Consider the following 19,804-nt stretch of genomic DNA (forward strand, 5'->3'; position numbering starts at 1 on the left):
ATAGTGGCAAAGAATTGGAAACTAAAGGGATTCCTGTCAATTGGGGAATGGCTGAACAAATTGTGGCACATATTGGTGATGGAATATATGCAAGATGATTTCAGAAAAAGCTGGGAAGATTTGTAGTAATAAGCAGAACCAAGAGAATATTGAACACAATAACAGCAATATTAGACAATGATCATCTGTGAAAACTTGGCTCCACTCAGCAATGCCATGATCTGGAACAATCCGGAAAGACTTGCAACAGGGAATGCTACCTACCTCCAGAGAAAGAACTATTGGAATTGTCTTTCACATTCATATATTTATAATTTTATTTTGGGGTTTTGGTTATATGCAAGTGTACTCTTACAACAATAACCAGTATAGAAGTTGGTTTTGCATGATAATAAAATGATAATTAAAAATAAAATTAAAGAACAAACAAAAAAGTCACTTCCTGCCTTCCAGGAGCCCATATCCTAATGGAGGAAACAGCCCGCCTGTACAGACAAGACACCTATAATGTAAGTGGAGGTCATGTCCAAGTTGTTGACTTTTATGGTCTCCCCTTTTTCACCTCCTAGAAACTTCTCCTCAATCCCTTGCCCTCTCACTTCTGTCTCTATCACTCAAATGAAACTCCTCTCTCCCAGGTTATCCACAATCTCTTCATTGCCAAATCAGATACCCTTTCTCAGTTCTTGTCCTTGGCCTCTTTGCTGCATTGGAGACCACTCTCTCCTCCTGAATATTCTCTCCTACCTGGGTTTTCCTGACACCCCTATATTTCTCCTGCCTTTGAGAGAATTGGCCACTCCTCATTTACCTTTGTTGTTCCATCCCTAATATCTCACCTGTACCTAAGAACATCCCCTAGAGCTCTGTGCTCAGCTCCCTTCTCTCTCCCTTCTGTGTGATCTTATTAGTTCTCAGGAGTTTAACTATTATTTCTCTAATATGACTCTCAGATCTATATATCCAGCCCTCTTCTGAACCCCAGGCCTACATCACCAGTTATCTAATGTACATTTCCAACTGGATGCCCTCTAGGCATCTCAAACTCAATATGGAGTTAGTACCTAAATAAAGGGATTCAAATCATACCTCTAACACTAACTACCCTTGGGATGGTGGGCAAATCACTTCCCCTCTTTGGGCCTCAGTTTCATCATCAATAAAATAATGCAGTTGTCATTATCTCCACCACCCCCACCCCAGAGCCTTCCTAATGTCCCTATTTATTCTGAAGACAGGAACATCTTTAAAGTCATCCACATTCAGGGGTAGCTAAGTTGCTCAATGGATAGAGCACCGCCAGGTCTGGAGTGGGGAGGTCCTAGGTTCAAATCTGGCCTCAGATATTTCCTAGCTATGTGACCCTGGGCAAGTCACTTGGCCCCCATTGCCTAGCCCTTACCACTCTTCTACTCTGGAATGAATATTTAGTATTGATTCTATGGCAGAAGATAAGGGTATAAAAAATAAAATAAAGTCATCCACCTTCACAACCTTGAAGTCTTCCTTCTTCCTCACTTCCAATGTCACATCTCTACAACCACTAAATTTTTCTTTTCTGTTGCTTTCTTGCAATTTACATCCCAGACAGCACCCTAGTGCAGGCCCTCCTCCCCTCTCACCTAGATTGTTGTAATAGCTTCTTAGCTCATCTCCAGGCTCAGCCCTCTCTCCATCCCACCCTCCATACAATGGCCAAATTGCTGATACTCCCCAAGCCCTGGACTGACCAGCTCACTCCCCTGCTCAATGAGAAACTGCAATGACTCAATCAATCAACAAACATTTATCAGCTGTCCTCTGTGTGCCAGGCATTGGGTTGGCCACTAGGGAGATAAATACTGTGAGTGAAACAACCCCTAGTCCCAAAAAGCTTACATGCTGATGGAGAGACAGAAAAATATATTAAAAATATATAATAAAACTACATAAAAATAATAAAATGTATAAAAATAAATAGAAACAAACTTGTTGTTATTCTGTTGTGTCTGACTCTTCATGACCCCATCTAGAGTTTTCTTTTTTTTTATTTCTTTTATTTTTTAAAACCCTTACCTTCCGTATTGGGACACACCTGGGAAGTGTCTGAGATCAGATTTGAACCTAGGACCTCCATCTCTAGGCCTGGCTCTCAATCCACTGAGCCACCCAGCTGCCCCCTAGAGTTTTCTTGACAAAAGTTCTAGACAGGTTTGCCATTTCCTTCTCCAGCTCATTTTGCAAAGGAGGAAACTGAGGCAAACAGAGTAAACTGAATTACCCAGAGTCACACAGCTAGTAAGTGTCTGAGCTGAGATTTAAACTCGTCCTGACTCCAGATCTGGTTCTCTGTCTACATCAACATTTAATGATCCTTATAAACAGACTAACTCCAGATAAATATGAAGCAGTTAGATGCAAGGTACTTTTAGAGGGAGGCTCTAGCAGATAAGGGGATCAAGGAAGGCTTCATGTAGAAGGTGGTACACTTCTGTTGGGCATTTAAAGTCCTTCACAATATGGCTCCAGCCTATATTTCCAAACTGAGCTCACATGACTCTTCTTCATATACTCAAAACTGTAGTCAAACTCATTCCATTGCTGTCTCCTCCATACCCCAGTATTCTCTCTCCCACCTCCATTTGCCCTTATCTAACTTATGCCTACAGGGCAGCTGGGTGACCCAAGGGAGAGAGTGCCAGGCCTGGATTCAGGAGACCAAATCCAGTCTCAGACACTTACTACACTATGTGACCCTGGGCAAGTCACTTAACCCTGTTTGCCTCAGTTTCCTCATCTATAAAATGAGTTAGAGAAGGAAATGGCAAACCATTCTATGCCTAACTGCTTTCTTAGCTCCCTATTTTCCTTCAAAGAGCAGTTCAAGGACCACATCCTTTAGGAAACCTTTCTTGATTCCATCCCAGTTGCTAGTGCCCTCTCCCAGGAAATTGTTTTATGTCTATTTTGTACATATTTTATACTGAATTGTCCATGTAAACATACATAGGATCCCAGATGGAGGGTTAGAAGGGAACCTGGAAGCCACCTAGCCCTTCATTTAGAGAAGAGATGAAATGTTTTGTGCAGAGGCATACAAGTGGCAGAGCTGATATTAGAGCCCAAGTCTTTTTGGTTTTAATTCAGTGCTCTTTCCATAAAACCCTCTGTCTCTGTTTTTATATCCATATCCACAGGGGTGAGCATAATGCCTAATATACACATTGTTGGCCTTTAACAAATACTCATGGAATGAATAAACATCAGGGTAGCTAGGCAGCACGATGGATACGGAACCAGGTCTGGAGTCCGAGAGGACCTGGGTTCAATTCTGACCTCAGACACTTCCTATCTGTGTGACTGTCTTAGAGTTGCTATTAAATCAGAAAGTAAAGGGTCACAGTGGAATTGCTGGTCCACTTGGTGAGACAGGAGGGAGATAACATGAATCATGTAACGTTGGAAAATTTATGTGTAGATTTGTTACTGAAATAAAATTAAGAAAAAAAAAATTTTAAGTAAGGGGTCCAAAAAAAAAATGGAATAAACAAATGTCATTTCCCTACTCAAAATCATCCTTGGTTCCATATTACCTCTAGAATGAAATACCAAATCCTCAGCCTGGCCAGCCTTAGAATCTTCCACATGGTGGCACCTATTGACTTATCCAGTCTTATTTCAGTTTACTCCCCTTCACTCACACTCTGGTTGAACTGGTCCCCAAGCTGCTTCCCATACTTGACATTCCATTTCCCTCCTCTGTGACTTTCTATAGGTGGTCCCCCATCCAGATCTGGAATCCACACCCCACAAACTGAAACCTTGGGGGATCCCTTGCTCCCTACAAAACAGAAATCCAGCGCCACTTCCCACATGAGATATTCCTGACCCCCCACTTGTTGGCAGCCCTATTCTCTCCCTCTTGAAATTCTTGAAATTCCTAGTGTGGGAATTCCCTCTACCCACCTAGATTCAGCTCTCCATCATGGAGTGTGTCTCCAAGAGGCTGTGATTCACCCACAGAGAGTGTCAGGCAGAATCAGAACCCAGTTCAGTCCCCCTAATCCCAAACAGCACTCTGGACATTATGCCACAGTCCCAGACCTTTGCAGCTGTGTATACATGTGTGCCCAGGTGGTAACTCTTCAGTAAAATGTGGGGGATTGTTCTTTGTATCTTCAACACCTAATGGGGTGCCTCACCCAATGTTTTTTTGTTCTAAACTTGTTATTTCATCATGTGGGTGAATGTCATTCATTCATTCAATTCAACAGAGCAAATATATATTAAGGGCCTACGGGGGCAAGACAATCCTGATACCATCCTGGCGGTGGGACCCTGGATAAGTCAGTTAAGCCTCCCTGAGCAGAGATTACTGAATGGTCATAGCTAGGCATTGGCATTCACCGTAGGAGATTCTTACACCCATCACATCACAGTTCCAGTGCCAGAAACGATCCCTAGCCCAATGACACACACATAGGAGGTACTCCTCAAATTAGACTGGATTCTAGTTGCGTATGTGGTATATGGATGTGATGCTAAATTTGGAAGACCAGGTTCAAATTCCAGCTCTGCTACCCCAGTTAATCCCAATTAAAGCCAGTCCTTTCATCTCCCTGCAAGACTCAGGCTTAGGGTGCAGCTAGATGACTCACCAGGCCTAGAGAGGGGAGCTCCTAGGTTCAAATCTGGCTTAGACATTTTCTAGCTGTGTGGCCCTGGACAAGTCACTTAACCCCCATTGCCTAGTTCAATACACAGTATTGATTCCAAGATGAAAGGTAAGGGTTTTAAAAATAAAAAAATAAAAATAAGTCATGTCTGAAGATGCATGTTGCGTCTGTACCTATTATCGACTAAGCCATAGGTCTTTACTTATTGTCCAGTGAAAATTCATCTCCAAATTCTCTACCTATTGCTACCCATTTCCCAAAAGGGTCTTTGCTGAACCCCTCATTTGACAGATAGGGAAACTGAGATCCAGAGAAGAAAGGATGTGCTTAAATCACATAGGGTCAGAGAAGTGGTTCATCGGTTAAAGCACCAGGCCTGGAGTCAGGAAGAACTGAGTTCAAATCTAACCTCAGATACTTTCTACTTGTGTGACCCTGGGTATGTCATTTAGCCCCATTTGCCTCAATTCCTCATCTGTAAAATGAGGACACACTGGAGAAGGAAATGGTAAACCATGCCAGTAGAAAAGATGGATAATGTCCATCAGATCATATAGTTGGACACAACAAAACAATAGTTATGCAGAGAATGGAGGGAAGAGCTAGGATTAACACCTGTGTCTTCTGTCTCATTCTCTTTCCCTTATTCAGGGTATCCCTAAAAGCCTTAGTGCTACTTAGAACTTTAATGATAAGTAGCAGGGGATACCCCGTACTACAGGATTAGAAAAAAAAATCAAGTTCAAAATAGTTAACATTTTACAAATGAGGCCCCAGAAGATGGAGATGTTCTCCAGGTCACCCAGGCAACGTCACCAGCTGCCTCCCAGATGTCAGAGGGATGAAAGATATCCCACCTGAGTTTGGTTTCCCCAACATCATCCCCATAAAAAAATCTCATTTTTTCTAAGGACAGGGACCCAGGCATCCTCATCTTGGCACCCCCTACTGCATGGAGCTCTAAAAGTCTATCACATGAAGGAAAGGTGCAGGAAGATCTGCCCCAGCACTACCTCCTGCTCTCTGCCTTGCAGAATCCTTATCTTCCTTTGAGTTTCAGATCAGCCTTTCCTGATCTTCCCATAGATACTAGTGTTCTGTCTCTTTAAATTGCCTTCTATTACATTTACTCTGAACATTTAATTCACTTCAGTTCAGTATTATTAAGCACCTACTATATGCCAGGCTCCATGCTAAGCTCTGGAGATCCCAAGAGAGGCATGAGACCTCAAGGAGCTTCCAGTCTGATGGTGGAGATAAGCAAACAAACACTCTGTGTGCAAAGCAAGCTCTATGGAAGATCAACTGATAATGAGAAACAGAAAGAAGATATTCAAATACAGAGAGGTTGAGAGTGGGGCAGTTATGTGGCTCAGTGGAGAGAGAGCCAGGTCCTGGGTTCAAATCGGATATCAAATACTTCCTAGCTGTATCTTCCCTGGGCAAGTCACTTAACACCCATTGCCTAGCCCTTATTGCTCTTCTGTCTTGGAACCAATACACAGTATTGATTCTAAGATGGAAGGTAAGAGTTTGAGAGAAAAAGAGACAGAGAGAGAGGGAGGGGGGGAAGAGGGATAGGGAGAGACAAAGAGAGAAAGAAACAGACAGAGAGAGGGAGAGAGGAGAGGGAAAGGGAGAGAAGGAAGGAGAGGGAAAGACAGAAAAGGGAGAGAGAGAAGAAGAGAGAAGGGGAAAGAGAAAGAGAGAGAGAGGAAGAGACAGAGAGAGGGAGAGAGAGAAGGAGAGAAAGGGAGAGAGAGAGGATGAAACAGAGAGGGGAAGAGAGAGAAAGAGAAAAGAAAGAAGAGAGGAGAGAGGGAGATCGAGAGAGAGAGAGAGAGAGAGAGAGAGAGAGAGAGAGAGAGAGAGAGAAAGAGAAAGAGAAAGAGAGAGAGAGGAAGAGACAGAGAGAGGGAGAGAGAGAAGGAGAGAAAGGGAGAGAGAGAGGATGAAACAGAGAAGGGAAGAGAGAGAAAGAGAAAAGAAAGAAGAGAGGAGAGAGGGAGATCGAGAGAGAGAGAGAGAGAGAGAGAGAGAGAGAGAGAGAGAGAGAGAGAGAGAGAGAGAGAGAGAGAGGTCAGCAGTCAGTGTGAGGAGGGAGAATGTTCCAGGAATGGGAGCCATACAAAATTCCTGGAGCTGAGAGAGAGAGGGAGTAGAACAGCCAGGAGATTCAAAGACTACCTGTAGGGGAGTAACTTGTGAGAAAACTAGAAAGGTAGGAGGGGGCTGGGCTGTGAAGAGCTTGAAATGCCAAACAGATGATTTTGTATTTGCCCCTGGAGGCAATAGGAAGCCACAGGAGTTCATTGAGATGGGGGGCGGGGGTGGGGGGGTGGGGTGGGGGTGGCTGACATGATCAGACCTGCATTAATTAAATTACTTTGGTGGCTGAATGGAGGAATGGATAGGGGAGGAGAGAGTTGAGACGGGCAGACCCCACAGCAGGCTCCTGCTGTAATGAAGGTGTGAGGTGATGAGGGCCTGCACTAGAGTGGTGGCAGGGTCAGAGGAGAAGAGGGGGCTTATCCAAGAGATCAAGAGATATTTCAAAGGCGAAATGAGCAGGCTTTGGGACAGCTTGAATTTGGGGGGGGGGGGTTGGGGGGTAGGGAAAGGGAGGTGAGAGGAATCTAGGATGACTCATAGACTGTGAGCCTGCAGAACTGGGCGGATGATGTTGCCCTCTACAGTAATAGGGAAGGTAGGAGGTGGGGAGGGTTTGGAGAACAGAGAATGAATTGGACACATCAAGTTTATGACGTCTACTGGACTTCCATTTTGAGATGTCGGAGTCAGTTGGATATGCGAGCTTGGAGGTCAGAGGAGAGGATGGGCCAGGAAAGGTAGATTTGAAAATCATCAGCACAAAAAAGGTCATTTAAAGTCATGGGGGCTGATGAAAATTATCAAAAGGAAATATGACAAAACCCTGCAGGGACACTCACAGTTTGAGGGCGTGATCTGGATGACGATCCAGCAAAGGGGGCAAAGAAGGATCTTCCAGAGATCAGGAAACCAGAGGGAGGAATGTCCAGAAAACCTAGAGGAAAAAAAAGAGTATCCAGGGGGAGAGAGTGACCAACAGCGTCCAAGGCTGCAGAGAGCTCAGGAAGAACTGAGGTTTGAGGAAAGCCATTGGAGCTGGCCATTAAGAGATCATTAGTGACTTTGGAGAGAGCAGTGTGTTGGTGGAATGTTACTGTCTGAAGCCAGATTGTAAGGCTTCAAGAAAAAAAGATGAAAGAGAGTGAAGCATCTATTTGTAGATAACCTTATGGAGGAGCTTATCCAGAGGGCAAAGAGAAACAGGATGATAGTCAGGATGGAAGGATCAAGGAAGGGTGTTTTTTTTTTCCAGGATGGGGAACACAGACAGACGTGTTAATAGGCATTAGGAAATGTGCCAGTAGAGAGGGAGAGCTATGAAATTAAGTGAAAGAGTAAGGCAGAAGGGGCATTTGTTTGAGAAGATGGGATGGAGAGGGATGCTTGAACAAGCTGATGGCTTAGTCTCGGTATGAAGTCAGGTCACTTTGCCATGTGAGACAGAAGAGAAAGAAGAGAGTGGCAGAAGGCTGAGTGATAGGAGGTGAGGAAGATGGAAGAAGAGGGAATTCATGACAAATGGCCTCAAATTTTTTTAATATGAGGCAGAGGGGCAGCTGGGTGGCTCAATGGATTGAGAGTCAGGTCTGGAGATGGGAGGTCCTGGGTTCAAATCTGACTTCAGATACTTCCTAGCTGTGTAACCCTGGGCAAGTCACTTGACCTCCATTGCCTAGCCCTTACCACTCTTCTGCCTTGGAGCCAATACACAGAACTGATTCTAAGACGAAAGCTACAGGTTAAATATATGTACATATGAGGCAGGGTTCTCAGCGGAGAGTGTAGGGGGGTAGGGGGAGCGGGGGGGGGAGGCTTGAGGAGGGGCATAAGGGTTTGGAAGAGCCACTGTAGAGTGAGATGCGAAGGGAGGTAAAGCAGGACCAATTAGCCCTTGAGATTTTAACACAGTAGTAGATCCAGTCTGAATGGTTTCATGATTAACCCCACCTTCTTTTACCAGCATGTGTGTAGGCATCAAGGTGACAAATGGCAGGAGTGATCCAAGGCTAAGGCTTAGTTCTTTGTATAATCAGCAATATGATAAGAGGGTGAGTCAAGAGAGGAGAAGACTATAGAGTTGACCAAGGGGTCAAAAAATGAGAGGATGAGAGGATGAGAGAGTGACTAGTGCAGGGGAGATGGCCTGGGAGAGAATGGAGGAGTCAACGGAATGGTGGTCACAGTAAAAACAAAAAGTAGGCTTAACAGTCAAAAAAGAGAATTTCACAGTTCTTTTTTTTTTTCTTTTAAGAACTCTTACCTTCTTAGAATCAATAATACCTTTCAGTTCCAAGTGTTATAAGGAAGAGATAAGTTTAGGTTTGCAGAACACAGAGGCATGAGACCATCAGGAAAAGATCCTGGAATGCTGCAAGGGGGGTGGGGGTGGGGAGTTGAAGCTGAAAACTCAGAGACTGTTAGAGGCTGTCTGTCTCTCTCTGGATTTGAACCTGGAGAAGTGGATGCTGAGTCCGGAGGATTTGACCCTATCTTTTATTTATTTATTTACTTACTTACTTCATTATTTTTAAACCCTTACCTTCCTGTCTTAGAATCAATACTATATATTGGTTCCAAGGCAGAAGAGTGGTATGGGCTAGGTAATGGGAGTTAAGTGATGTGAAATTTAAAACTACTCCACCTTACTCAGACCATACTTTAGAAGATCTGATTTAGCTATTTCCTGATTAGTAACAATGGAGATACTTGGGTTAACAGAATCAGGTCTTGGGAACTCTACATTGCTCCACCCTACAGTTTAACAAGGTCAAGAATGTCTGCACCATACTCCAGGATTAAGTATCTGAGGAAATGGCCTTCAACAGACATGTGCAGAAACAACAGAAAGACCCCTATCTGTTTGACCCTTCTACCCACAGTGTAGAAACCTGTTACTGGCCCAAAATACATACTTAATCCCATCTAATCCCATCTCCCCAAATCCCCCATTGCACAAAGCAAAAGAGCAGTAAGGGCCAGGCAATTGGGATTAAATGACTTGCTTAGGGTCACACAGCTAGGAAATGTGTGAAAGCCACATTTGAACCTAGGACCTGACTCTCTACCCACTGAGCAACCCAGCTGCCCCAGACTTCAGAATTCTTCAACAAGGAGGTGGTACATTTGTTTAACTGTGCAAGTCACTTGACCCCCATTGCCTAGCCCTTACCACTCTTCTGCCTTAGAACCAACACACAGTATTGATTCTAAGATGGAAGATGAGGGTTTAAAAAAAGAAGAAGTATATATATCTTCCCTCCCTGAAACAAGCTCCCTGAGAGCAGCTAGGTGGCATAGTAGATAGAATGTTAGGTCCTGAGTTCAAATTTAGACCTCCATTCTTCCTAGCTAGGTGACCCTAGGCAAATCACTTAATCCCGTTTGCCTCAGTTTTCTCATCTATAAAATGAGCTAGAGAAGGAAATGCCAAACCATTCTAGTAACTATGCCAAGAAAACCCTAAATGGGGTCATGAAGAGTTAGACACAACTGAATAACAACTAGGGCAAGGAGCAACCTTTTTGTCTTTCTAGCCCCAGCACCTAGCATGGGGCCATGTTATGCAAATAAAGCCAGTAATCATGGAACCACTGGTAAGGCTATCTCGAAGACCTCCCAGCATTGCACCTGCCTAGCTCTGGGACCCAAAATCAATTTTTAAGCCTGGAAGAAATAACCTACCCAGCTATTTTTGCAGGGTCTGACTAATACAAAGCTAAGAGTTAAGGGACAAATGATCCCTTTCTTGGGGCATGGTAACAGGAAAGTAAAGAATTAGAGTTATTGGGCCTCACAATCAGTGTCCTCTCTAGGGTATAAGGATTCAGTAGGTAGAAATGGGTTCTATAGGTCAATTTGGCCTTCTTTGCCTCTACAAAAGTGCTAAAATTTAAAACTTGTTTACAAATGACATTATTATAATTACAAATACTACCTTTCAATCACTTTAAAATCATCTTTGTTGTTTCTCCAAATCTTAGATAAGCCTAGCCTAAAGATATTTCTTACCCAAAGCTTTAGGGTAGCATAACACTGAGAAATAAACATTGGACAGAAAGTCAGAAAGATTAGGTCTCAGGCCCAGCTGTATATGCTCCATGTGTGATTGCTTGGACAACTAGGCTTGAGTTTCAACATCTGTGAAATGAAAAGAATTGAACTACAGATTATTAAGAAGCTCCCTTCCAGCTCTGACATTCCAGGTTCTATGTTTTAAGGCCCATTAAAACTCTGACAGTATGTTCCAAGATCCCTTTGTTCTCTGACCACCTGGGTTCTCACATTCTGTGCTCTAAGGTCTCTTCTTGCTCTAATGTTTTATGTTCTAACAGTTTGTATTCTAAGGTCTCTTCCAGCGCTAACAATTCTATGATTCTACTCTGCAGTCTATTGAAAACAATTGGCTGCAGTGATTAAAAATAAAAATTTCCTACAAAGAAACGGACCAGGAAAAAGGAAGCAAATAAAAGAAGGAGCCTTCAAAGAAAAAGCAGTCGGGTTCCTATTCTGGAAACTTTGTTTCTAGTGAGAAGAAAGGGCCCAAAGAATATCCTGATGAACCTATCTGTAAATCAAGGAAAGAAAAAAAATTCTGTTTTCTTTAGGACTAGGGGATTTCTCACCAGAAAAATATTAATTGGTTCATTTGAAGATTTCATGGAAAACCAAGGGATAAATGAGCATGTGATCCAGGTTTCAGGGCCCTAAACCTATTCTTCAGAGGAGGCTAGTGAATAATAGGGAAAAAAAGAGCAAGGTGAACAGAATTTAATCAGAGCCTTTCTTGGGAACACTCAATGAAAAGAGATGACACTCAAGACCCTAGACTGAATGTTAGAAGATGGGATTTGGAGCTCTACCGTTTACTGACTATGAGATTTTTGGCAAATTACTTCTATAGGTCTGTTTGTCAAATCTGTAAAATAAAAGAATTGGACCACACAATCTGAGTTCCTTCCTAGCTCTAAAGGTCTATGAGGACCTGTGAACCATTAAAAAATTGCATATGCTAAAGATCTAGCCTGTTCAGAACCATAAGTGACTTCCAACTAAAGAGAATTTCCCAAGGTTTCAAACCTAGCACCTGGACAATAACCCACCACAAACAGAGGAGTGTTCTCAACAAACCTCCCAAGCCTGCTGGTCAGCAAATTTTAGAGCACCAATTCCCTCCCTCATATTCATTCCATTCCCACTCCTAGGAGATTGCCCCAGTGGCTCCTTTCTCCTGAGATCAACTGAAGCCCTTCCCCAAGCATCAATTCAGACACAGCCTTCTTACCCTGACAACCAGGGGAAGGAAGGGTCATTGTTTTAGTGTCCTTAGTTTCCAAAACCCACAGAAAAGGTCAGAAATGTTCAGGGACAGGAAGGAGGCAGGAAAGGGATAGTCTCTCGTGCTCTTTCTCCCTTTCCTGAAACTGCTGCCCTTTGGAGGAACTTGGGAAGTCCCTCCCTAAACAAACTGCAAAATTGGAAGAGTCCAGAAGGGCTGCCAAACTTGTCTAGACCAGAGGGAGGGAATCCCAGAAGGAAATCCCCCTGAAGAAATCCTGGAAGGAAAGTCCTTCCCTCCTGTGAGGCTGGGCAAGGACTTGGCAAAACCCTACTTTTCATCTATAGGTGTATTAATTATCCCCCCTCCCTGGATGGGTTACTGTTTTACTCTGTCTTCTCCACCTCCCTTTATTGTTCACTCACTTGATGCCTGTGCCAGAATCTCTTTATCCTCCTTCCCACCCCAAATCCTGCTGAAAATTAAGTATAATAAAATAAGTGACTCTTCCCTTTGTGATCAGGGTAAGAACCAGTTTCTGGATGAAAGGTGAGAGGGGATGGGACAGGATTTTGGAAGTGGCCAAAGAGCATGTTTTTTGTGTTCCTCTCTGACTTCTCTGATTTCTCCTTTGAAAAGGGAAGATTCTAACAAGGGGCTAAGTGGTATAAGGAAACATGAGCCAGGTTAACGTCAAAGAGACTGAGGTTTACATACTGGTTCTGATGCTAACTAGGTTAAGGCCCTTTACTTCTGAGCCTCTGCCTTTACCAAATCTCTGGGTTGGAATGAATAGACCTTAGAGCCTCTCTAAATCCAATTAATCCCTGAATAGAAATCCACTCAAAAACAGCCTAAATCCAAACTCTCCCAGAAACCCTCCAGTGACAGTAAACAAAGTTCTAGAGGTCATACATTCCATTTCCTAAATGCTCTCATTGTCAGGAATTACTTCCTTAATATCAACTTTTATCCCCTTCTCTCTCCCCCTTCCCAGGACGATGGATCCTAGTTTTGTCTTCTGGGGCTAAACAGAACAAAACTAATCCATCCTCCCCTTTAAACACACTCATCTATGCCCTTCCCAAGATAGGGCATTCAGAGTTTAATATAGTAGTATTCTAGCTGCTGTCTGACCCAGACCAAGTACAACAGGATTATCAACTCCCTTATTCTGGAGGTGCTAGTTTTAAAACAAGAGAACTACGTGGAATTAACTGGAGTCATGGAGCCTGCTCTACCCAGAAAAAACTAGGGGGAGAGGAGAAGCTATTTACTCCTCATCAAAAATAATATATGAGGGGGCGGAATCAAGATGGCAGCAAAAGTTCAGACCTCTTGGAAGACCCTTCCTTACCGATACAGACTGAATGCTCCTAGGGCACCGAAATTCAAGCTGAACAACAGGACAGAAGCGGGGAACCTTCCTTCTGGACTCAAATCAAAAGGTACACCCCCCAAAAGCCGGAATCTGTGAATACTCAGGGCTAAGGGGAAGGCAGAGGGAAGGTCCCAGGACCCCTCCCCCACAACCCAGAGGGCTGAGCCCCCAGCAGCAGCAGGAACCTCTGAGTGGGCAAAGGTGCTAGTTTGCAGGGTCTACCTTGTGAGCAGTGGGGCGCCAGGCTTGGAGCATCCAACTTGGACAGTGGGGAGGAAGCCAGGGAGAAACGGGCCTTGGCTGGGTCCCTCCATCAGGCTCCAGTCTCACCATTGCCTCAGGGCACATCCAGACCAATCCAGTTAAACATAATTCCATCAGAACTCCTCAAAGGCACTTGCCATCGACTTGCCACAGACAGCCACAGCGGAGAAGCAACTGGAGAGAGCCTGGGCGGCCCAGCCTTCCAGGAGTCTTCAGAGCCTCAGAGCTTCATACCACATACAGCCAGACCCAGTTGAACTCAATCCAATCAAAAGCCCCCAGAGGACAGGGAAGCTAACATTCTTCCCCTAGAGTCTGAACCAAGAGATCTGACAAAGCTCTAAGAGGGGAGACTGACAGCCCCAAAACTAAAACAAAATGAGAGGAGCAAGAGCACAGCCAAATACGGGGAGCAAAGAAGGGGTAAACTTGAGCAAACAACAGAAAAAGAAGAAAGAAATTACAATAGACAGCTTCTGCACAGGTAGTGAGCAAAGAGCGAATGAAACAGAGGGGGAGGACCCAGCAAAGGAAAAATCAGAAATCCCAGCAAATTGGATACAGGCTTTGGAAGAACTCAAAATGCAATTCAAAACACAATTAAGAGAGGCTGAAGACAATTGGGAAAAGAACTTAAAAACTAAGATAAGTCATCTGGAAACAGAAAATAGTGTCTTGAAAGCCAAAATCAACCATCTGGAAAATGAGGCAAAGGAGATGAAAGATGAGGCAAAGCAGATGAAAGATGAGGTGAAGAAGATGAAAGATGACCTCCAAAGAAAATCTGACCAAAAGGAAAAGGAAGACCAAAAAACTAAGGATGAAATCCAGTCTTTAAGAACCAGAATACAACTAGAATCATGTGACCTCACAAGGCAGCACGACACTATAAAACAAAACCAAAAGAATGAAAAAATTGAGGAAAATATGAAGTAGCTCATTCACAAAACAGAAGATTTAGAAAATCGTTCAAGAAGAGGCAATTTAAGAATTATTGGCCTACCAGAAGACCATGACAAAAGAAAAAGCCTGGACATTATATTACAGGAAATTATTAAAGAAAACTGCCCCGAAATCCTTGAACAAGAGGGAAAAGTAGAGATTGATAGAATCCACAGATCACCTCCTGTACTCTGACAACACCCAGGAATGTTATAGCCAAATTCAAGAACTATCAGACCAAAGAAAAGATATTACAAGCTGCTAAGAAGTCATTCAGATACCAAGGAACCACAGTGAGGATAACTCAGGATCTGGATGTATCCACACTGAAAAAAAGAAAGGCATGGAATACGATATTCTGGAAAGCAAGGGAACTAGGTCTACAACCAAGAATCAACTACCCAGCAAAATTGACTATATTCTTTCAGGGGAAAGTATGGTCATTCAACAAAATAGAAGAATTTCAAGAATTCGTAAAGAAAAGACCAGACCTGAACAGAAAATTTGATGTACAAGCACAGAACTCAAGAGAATCATCAAAAGGTAATTAAAAAAGAGGGGAAAAAAGAAAAACAAAAAAAATTTTTAAGAGACTCAATAAGTTAAAATGATATGTATCCCTATAAGAAAAGAGGTCATCGGTAACGCTTAAAAACTGTTGTTATTACCTGGGCAGCAAAAAGAAGTATACTTAGAGGGAACAGTGACAAACTGTATAGGATGAAAGGACAAGACCTAAATAGGTATATAGATATATGCATGCAAAAATACATACTCATGAGTATGCATATATATATATATACATATATATATATATAACTAGAGCTTAAAAATAGGTTAATATTAAAAGAAATGTGAAAAGAAACAAATGGGGGTAAATTTATATGTCATAAAGAAGCTCATGGTGGGAGGGGGGAGAACATCAAAATACTGGAAGGGTAAAGAGGTCGGAGACAGGAAATACTCAACTTTTACATGCTTTGAAAGTGACTCAAAGAGGGAAAAACAATCCAATCCATTGGGAGCAGAGAATAGATTTGCACCCTATAGGGGAGTAGAAGGATAACAGTCTGGTGGGGAGGGAAGCAGTACAAGAGAGGGAGGGAGGGGGAGCGGGGGTGGGTGTGGGTGGGGGGATGGTTAATTTTAGAAAGACTACAGGGAAAATAAGGGGGGGATAAATAGGGAGGGGGGTAGAAAGGGAAGTAAAATAAGGGTGGGAACAAGGGGGACTGTTCAAAAGCAAACATTGGTGTAGAAGGAAATAGTGAAAGAAGAAAAGGCAGGAAGACAGTGTGGGAGAGATTAGGTTTGGATCAACACCTCACACCCTACACCAAGATAAATTCAGAATGGGTGAATGACTTGAACATAAAGAAGGAAACTATAAGTAAATTAGGTGAACCCAGAATAGTATACATGTCAGATCTTTGGGAAGGGAAAGATTTTAAGACCAAGCAAGACTTAGAAAGAGTCACAAAATGTAAAATAAATTATTTTGACTACATCAAATTAAAAAGTTTTTGTACAAACAAAACCAATGTAACTAAAATCAGAAGGGTAGCAACAAATTGGGAAACAATCTTCATAAAAACCTCTGACAAAGGTTTAATTACTCAAACTTACAAAGAGCTAAATCAATTGTACACAAAATCAAGCCATTCTCCAATTGATAAATGGCCAAGGGACATGAACAGGCAGTTCTCAGCCAAAGAAATCAAAACTATTAATAAGCACATGAAAAAGTGTTCTACATCTCTTATAATCAGAGAGATGCAAATCAAAACAACTCTGAGGTATCACCTCACACCTAGCAGATTGGCTAACATAACAGCTATGGAAAGTAATGAATGCTGGAGTGGGATGTGGCAAAGTAGGGACACTAATTCATTGCTGGTGGAGTTGTGAATTGATCCAACCATTCTGGAGGACAATTTGGAACTATGCCCAAAGGGTGATAAAAGACTGCCCTTTTATCCAGCCATAGCACTGCTGGGCTTGTACCCCAAAGAGATAATAAGGAAAAAGACTTATACAAGAATATTCATAGCTGCACTCTTTGTGGTGGCCAAAAATTGGAAAATGAGGGGATGCCCTTCAATTGGGGAATGGCTGAACAAATTGTGGTATATGTTGGTGATGGAATACTATTGTGCTCAAAGGAATAATGAACTGGAGGAATCCCATGTGAACTGGAACAACCTCCAGGAAGTGATGCAGAGCAGAACCAGGAAAACATTGTACACAGAGACTGATACATTGTGGTACAATCGAAGGTGATGGACTTCTCCATTAGTGGCAATGCAGTGTCCCTGAACAATCTGTAGGGATCTAAAAAACACTATCCACAAGCAGAAGATAAACTGTGGGAGTAAAAACACCGATGAAAAGCAACTGCTTGACTACAGGGGTAGAGGGGATATGACTGAGGAGAGACTCTGAATGAACACTCTAATGCAAATACCAACAACATGGAAATGGGTTTGAATCAAGAACACATGTGATACCCAGGGGAATGGCGCATGGGCTATGGGAGAGGTGGTGGAAGGGTGGGGAGGGAAGAAAAGAAAATTATCTTTGTTTCCAATGAATAATGTTTGGAAATGACCAAATAAAAATTAAAAAAATAATAATAATATATGACACAATAGGGTGTTACTGTATTGTTAAAAAAAAATCATCACTTTGAAAAATTCAGAGAAGCATAGGAAGACTTCTATGAACCAATGCAGAAAAGAAATAAAGAGAACCAGGAACACAATCAACTACTATATCATATACATATATACAACTACTATATTATAAAACGAAAGAACAATACCAAACCCAACTCTTCCATCTCCAACTCAACATCCAGTAATTATAATAAGCTTGCTCCTGTGGTTGTAGAATAGCATAATACTGTCAGACATGCTTAATGCATTATTTTTGTTGACCTGCTATTTTTCCCTTTTTAAATATTTGTTACAAGGGCAAGATTAAGGGACTTGCCCAGGGATACATAGGTAGGAAGTGTCTAAAACCAGATTTGAGTTCAGGAAAATAATTCTTCTTGGCCTCAGGGCTCAACACTCCATCCATGTCCCCTCCCAGCTGTCCTGTAGCCTGTATGGGTTTGGTCCAGGCCCTTTCCCTCAGCAAAGTAGTCAATAGATAGAAGGCAGGGCCTGAAGTCAGGAAGATCTGTGTTCAAATCTGGCCTAAAACACTTAACCTCTGCTTCAGTTTCCTCATCTGTAAGATGGAGATAATAAGTACATAGCCCACAGGGTTGTTGTGAGGACCATATGAGATAATATTTGCAAAGCTCTTTGCACAGTGCCTAGCTCGTGGTAGGTGCTTAATAAATGCTTATATTTCCTTCCTTCCTTCCTTCCTTCTTTCCTTCCTTCCTTCCTTCCTTCCTTCCTTCCTTCCTTCCTTCCTTCCTTCCTTCCTTCCTTCCTTCCTTCCTTCCTTCCTTTCTTCCTTCCTTCCTTCCTTCCTTCCTTCTCTAGGCCCTGTGAACTTTAGATTACTCCACCCTACTTAGTCTAACAAAAACAGAAATGTCTACACCCATACTTAAGGATTAAGTATTTAGGAGGAGGCCTATGGCAGACATGTGCTAGCAAATGGTAAATCAGAAACAACTGACAGACCCTGGGCTGTCTTAAGTCAAGTTTAAGCTACCATTGGAAGATGCAGGAAAGTGATATAAAAACCATCTATATATTTCATGTCACTTCCTCTCTCCGGCTTTTTTGGTGGTGGAGAGGTGGCTGGTGGCAGCTTGCTGAGTGTGCTAAGTGTTCTGACATCTTGGCTTGGCGGCAGCTATTGTCTGGTTTGTTGGTGAGTTTTCTTGATACTATACTGGGAGAAACTGAGTAGCCTCATTTAGGTGAGGCATCTTTACTGAGCTCTATTGGAGTTTAAGCTGATTCTTTCTCCTTTACCTTCCAAACACTACCCTCTTAGAAAGCCACTAATCTTCAGAGACCTCATGGCGGAAGACTTTGAACTTCTCCTGGCACCAGCCAGGAATGGGAAATCCTACACCCTCTCCCTTCTCTTTAATTCCTTTCCTCTATATTAATTAAACCACCATAAATTTCCAAACTTACTTGGGTATTTTATTTGGGAAATTCCCTGGCAACTAAAATTAATTTAGATTAGGTCACAACCCTAAAATTATCCTTACAGTCCTAGTATCCCCTTTTTGTAAATAATAAGGTCCCTTCTGATTCTAAGTTCTATGATCCTGAGTTGGAGATAGAGGTTACAATAAATACAGTGCCAGAAATTGCTTTCTCCCATCTTCATTCTCAATAAGCTTCATAGTCATTCATTCAACAAATTTTTCTTTTGTTTTTATAAATTTTATTTTTTTCTAGATTACTTGTCAATACAATTTCTTAATATTCATTTTCTGTTATTTTATAATCTGTTTCCCTCCTCCTTCTCCCTCCTTACCAAGAAGGCAGGTACTATGATATAGGTTGTACATATATCATCATATAATACATATTTTCATGCTCATCATGCTGTAAAAGAAGATACACTTTGCTTACACTAGAAAAAAATTCATGGAGGAAACAACCTAAAAAATGGTATATTTCAATTTGCATTTGATCTCTGTTCCTTCTATACTAGTGGATATCCATTTTTTGTCATGAGTCTCTTGGTGTTGTTCTGGATCCTTGCCTTCCAACAATCATTTCTAAGTAGTATCTATTTTGTCCAAAGAACTGGGCTACAGGTGTAAAAAGGTGTAAAAAAAAATGTTTTAAATGGGTTTTTGCCCCAAAGAAGTTTATGGTAAACAGGAGTACAAATAACTATAATACAAGTATACTAAGTGCTATTTGAGTGGTATACTGAATGTGAAGCATCAAAGGTGGAAAAAATAAAAATAATATGAAATCATGAGGGTAAAAATGTACTTAGGCTACTTAGGTACTTGGGCATAGATGGATCTGTTTCCTCTCATCTTCTCCCAAGATACAAAAAGTTCAAAAAGGGAAAAAATCACTTCTAAGAAGAAAAATTGCAATTGGCCCTAACTTTTGGGCAGAAGTATATGTCTATTAGAAGATTTAGAGCTGGAAGGCACACCAAAGATATATTGCAACTTAATTTTACAGATGAAGAAACTGAGGTTTGGAAAGATAACTAGACATGCCCAAAGCCACA

This window comes from Monodelphis domestica, chromosome 4, assembly GCF_027887165.1.
Source record: "Monodelphis domestica isolate mMonDom1 chromosome 4, mMonDom1.pri, whole genome shotgun sequence".
Taxonomy (NCBI): Eukaryota; Metazoa; Chordata; class Mammalia; order Didelphimorphia; family Didelphidae; genus Monodelphis; species Monodelphis domestica.